The sequence below is a fragment of the Penaeus chinensis genome, chromosome 30 (genome assembly GCF_019202785.1).
Source record: "Penaeus chinensis breed Huanghai No. 1 chromosome 30, ASM1920278v2, whole genome shotgun sequence".
In the NCBI taxonomy this organism is placed as follows: domain Eukaryota; kingdom Metazoa; phylum Arthropoda; class Malacostraca; order Decapoda; family Penaeidae; genus Penaeus; species Penaeus chinensis.
In genome coordinates this window covers 19,935,417-19,940,416 of record NC_061848.1, presented here as the reverse complement: position 1 = coordinate 19,940,416, position 5,000 = coordinate 19,935,417, and the positions used below count along the sequence as shown (strand labels likewise).

The window sequence follows — 5,000 nt, the reverse complement described above, 5'->3', positions numbered from 1 at the left end:
TTCATAACAGAGCTTCTTCCGAAAAGACTTTAAGGTGAATATGCTCTCATGTTCTTTCCTCTTGTTCATCGTACCAGTAAAATAAACGTTGGCTAACTTTCAATAATATTTTTCAGGTTAACACTTTGCTTACAAAGCCAGAAAACTAAAGCATTCCTATGATTTTCTCCGGATAGACATTTTGGTGTGTGGAGGTTCTCTGCCACCAACGAATGTGCAATAAAGTCATTAACTGTGGATAATTGAATAGGTTCACCGCCAAAATTTATTAATCCTGTCTCGAAACCTTTGGCAACCCAGTCATTAGAAGTTGCTACAACCCAACTTTAAAATTTCGCATAAACGGGATGATAAACCAATATAAACTAATAACAAATTAAACCTGGCAGATTACATGACCTCCGTTTGATGGCATTCGCAAATTAATGTACACGGGCGATTGCATTACCAGGCAGCCTTCAACATAACCCTCTCCTTACCTTTAACCTTAATTCAACCTTTAACATAACCTTCCCTTTGTTAGTTACATGTACAGCGTAAGTCCGGTATCCAAACGGTGCGCTATGACGAGCACACGTCCGAACACTACCATTTCCCGAGACTTGGTAGTTTTTCTTCTTTCTCCTTCCCTTTTTTTTTTCTTTTCTTTCTTATTTTTACGATTTACATGAAAGACTAGACATGAATGAAGTAATAGATACTTAAGGGACCCACGCGTTTCTATCCCTCTACCTTTTTACAACACTTGAGATAAAATTGAAGGTGATGGCTAAATGGTTAGATTTGAAAACAGTCCGCGATAGAGTGGTTATATCTTACAATAAATACTTCATATATTAATTTTATATCCTCCCCATTTTGTAATATTACCATTTCCTAAATTTGTATTTGAATTTTGATATTCAACTGCGAGGATAGGAACTTGAGGTGGGGGGTGAGATGAGGAAGAGCACAGGAGGGTAAAGTGAACATAGACTTCGCTGAAGGAATCCGGGGCACGAATGATTGATATTTTAGCCTTGATTGGGATGTCCAGTTACACCTCTTAGTATGGTCACATGTCTTTGCCGAATCCCGGAAGTTGTCACTGCCACTACTCAAATACACTATGCAAAAAAGCACGTCTAGAGCACTTAATAATGGATATAGGATATGCACAGAATGAACTCAGTCCTTCCGACACCAAATATGTTAAGATTCACTATGTGTGTGGTAAGTTCTCAGGAAACGTGATTAGTTAGTTTAATCATCAATAAATATAACCATTTTGTTACCTATGCTGTTATTAAATATAATTTATACACCTACGGATAATGACGTAAGACATTATGATATTTTGTATTATTACATGATATATATGTATATATATACACACACATACATATATATTGTTAATATCAAATAGAATATATGGTATTATCCTAATTTCTAAGCCATTATTTATTTCGGTATCTGTAAATTCAGGTTCTTTATATAGTACTTACACATATAGTTATATAGTTTTTATATTAAGTATCTATCATAATTAGTTCAGCCAATATTCAATTATTATTATAACTCAAGATTAAAGTGCAGTTGTACAAATACCTACCTTAACGGGAATTTTTTTTTACTACAGGAATATAATTTATTCATTCTTCTTTAATTCATGAGTTACCGAGCATATAAAAGTAGGTCTACCTTGATTAGACCCACTTATACCATGAGCGAGTGTATATTTTATGAATATTTAATATTAATGTAAGGCCTAGAAAACATCACCACGGTCGTTTCAATAATATGATAGTTATAATAACAATGATAAGCAGAATGGGAATTGAAATAATGATAATAATAGTAATACTGATAATAATGATAATTGTAATTTATAATATTGATAATAATGATAATGGTGAATGATAAAGAATATAAAAGATTTTAAGGATACTGAATGATTGTGATAGTTATGATGATAGTAATATAAGGGATAATAACAATAACATAACAATAATTATAGTGATACTGATAAAATTGGCAAGGAAGATAATGGTAATGATAGTGATAGCTAGGAATTAAATAAAAAAGCAAGTGTAGAGAGAGAGAGAGAGAGAGAGAGAGAGAGAGAGAGAGAGAGAGAGAGAGAGAGAGAGAGAGAGAGAGAGAGAGAGAGAGAGAGAGAGATAGACAGCGAGAGAGATAGAGAAAGAGAGAGACAGATAGATAGACAGACAGCGAGAGAGAGCGAGAGAGAGAGAGAGAGAGAGAGAGAGAGAGAGAGAGAGAGAGAGAGAGAGAGAGAGGAGGAGGAGGAGGAGGAGGAGGAGGAGGAGGAGGAGGAGTTACAGCAAGAGGAACAGTTACAGCAAGATGAAAAGAGAAAGACGACAGACGAATAAAAAGAGAAAATCAAAAGAAAACTAAACAAAAAAAACAAAAAAGAGAAAGGGAAGGAGAAAAAAAACACGAATAAGTCGACAACAATCCATAAAACAGGACAGGCTGAGTATTTACACTGTCCCTGTACACGAGGAAGTGACACGTGAATTCCATATGACATGATGTTCCCTTCGTGTCTTCGTATCAACAACAATTAATGGTGTGTTAGTCCTTAAGCTTTGCTCCTTCGTGACTTACTAATCTTTCTGTGTTGAATACTTTATGTTTATGGTGGTCTGTTTTCTTGTTTTCTTTCTTTCTTTCGTTGTGTTAACTCTTGTTTTGTCTATTTGTCTGTGTCTCCGTTTGCTTCTGTTTGTCTTTCTGTCTGTATCTGTGTCTGCCTGTCTCTCTGTCTGTCTGTTTGTCTTTGCTGTCTGTCTGTTTGTCTTTGCTGTCTGTCTGTCTGCCTGACTGTCTCTCTCTCTCTCTCTCTCTCTCTCTCTCTCTCTCTCTCTCTCTCTCTCTCTCTCTCTCTCTCTCTCTCTCTCTCTCTCTCTTTCTATCTCTCATTAGGTAATTATTTACCATTATCATGGTTATTTGGTCAGTTTAAAGTTTAATCCTATCCTTTCCATTAATTTAATGATAAAAATAATGATATAAGAAATTTTAAAATCATTTCTTTCGATTAGATGGATAAAAACGTCTTAATAGGGCAAAATCCTAATCGAAATAAAATCATACAGAATATACCTACTGGACGAGATTGCATGTATCTTGCCCCGACTAATCTCCAGATAACGAACAGGTAAGTTTAAAAGACACACGCTTAATGATGTTTATGAAAAAAAAAGCAGGAATCATTCTAATCCATCCTAAGAAAGAAAGAAGAAAAACAAAATCAAGAAAGAAGAGGAAAAAAAAACGTAACGCATGTTAGTGTGCATGTCCGTACTGTACGTAGGTGTATTGCGCTTCACCCAGCCAATCAAGTGCATTTCGTGAAACCTGTACTTAATAAGACGTCGCAATGATACCGAGGGAAGCTGAAGAGGTTTCATTAGATAACCCGACCGTCCCTTCAGGAAGGGCTCTCACCGTTGCTGATAGCGATAGCCAAAAGCCAGCGATAATACGCTTGTGTCATGCTGTTTTAGACCCACAGGGAGAAGGAGAGAGCGAGGGAGAGCAGTGTCATCCGTGAGACGAAGAACACTTGTGTCTAACATCTGTTTTTTTTTTTTTTTTTTTGTCCAAATTGATACTTTGTGAAACATTAATTTTAAGAGGAGATCTGAGGAACTGTATGTGTGTAAAGACACTTGTATAATAAGAAGTGTTGTTCTTTTCTGCGTTGCGTGTTAGAGTGTGTTGAAATATTTAACATGGCACTGCAGATGTATTGAACAAGTGATTGCATCAAATCGCAGTATTAGTCGATAGGTCGAAAACTGAAGAATAGGCTTATATGTCACAGTTTAAGCTTTATATGTAGTGCTAAATGATCTTTGATGTCTGGCACAGTTATTTGTTTAAAGCATTAATTATTGTGCTATTTATGTATGTTTATAAAATAATTAATTGGAATGATAATAATGATGAAAGTAACAATAACAAAAATAAGTATCGTTTTTATATCATTATCATTATCATCATCATCATCGTCATTATCGTCATGATCATTATCATCTTCATCATCACAATAACATCACCATCACCGTCACTATCACAATCATTGCTGTTGTTGACACTGTTGTTATAGTTGTTATTTGCTATTATTATTATTGTTGTAATTATTGTTATTACTACTACTACTATTATAATTATTACTGTTATTGTTGTTACTATTATTATTATTTTTATTAATGATAATGATGATAGTAGTGATAGCAATAATGATAACAATAATAATATTATTATTGTTATTATTATTATTGTGATTGTTATTATGATTATTATTATCATTATTATTATTATTTTTTTTATCATTATCATTATTATTTCTATAGTCATCAGCAGCATTATCACTGCATCATTATTATTAACATTATTATTATTATCATTATGACGATAATGATAATGGTAATGATGATGATGATATTGATGATCATAATATTAATGATGATAATATTAATGATAATAATAATAATAATAATAATAATAATAATAATAATAATAATAATAATAATAATAATAATAATAATGATAATGATAATAATTATAACTGTGATAGTATTAGTAATGATGATGATGATGGTTAAAATAATAATAATGAAAATAATAATAATGAAAATAATAATGATAATAATGATAATAATAATAATTATTATTATTATCATCATCTTTATCATTACTATTGCTATTGTTTTTGTCATTATGATCGTCATCATTGTTATTATCATGATTATTTCTGATATTATTACTATCATTATCATGATCATTATCTATGTTTTATGATTATCTTTATCATTACTATATTGACTGTTATCTCATCCTCATTATTGTTATTGTTATCATTATTATCATTATTATTGTTGTTATTATTATTATTATTATAATTATTTCGATCTTTATTATGAATATCATTATATAACATTATTATTATTATTATCATTATTATCATTAACATCATTATTATGATG

General features: G+C 31.8%; 1 protein-coding gene across 1 annotated transcript in view; it reads left to right on the top strand.

Moving 5' to 3' along the window:
• Window positions 1-3,643: 3,643 nt before the first annotated feature.
• The window catches only part of LOC125041422, a 14,029-nt gene continuing 12,672 nt past the window's right edge, over window positions 3,644-5,000 (top strand). The window contains exon 1 of the mRNA XM_047636370.1: window positions 3,644-3,662. The gene's annotated coding sequence lies outside the window, so the exon portion shown is untranslated. The remainder of the gene's footprint in view (window positions 3,663-5,000) is intronic.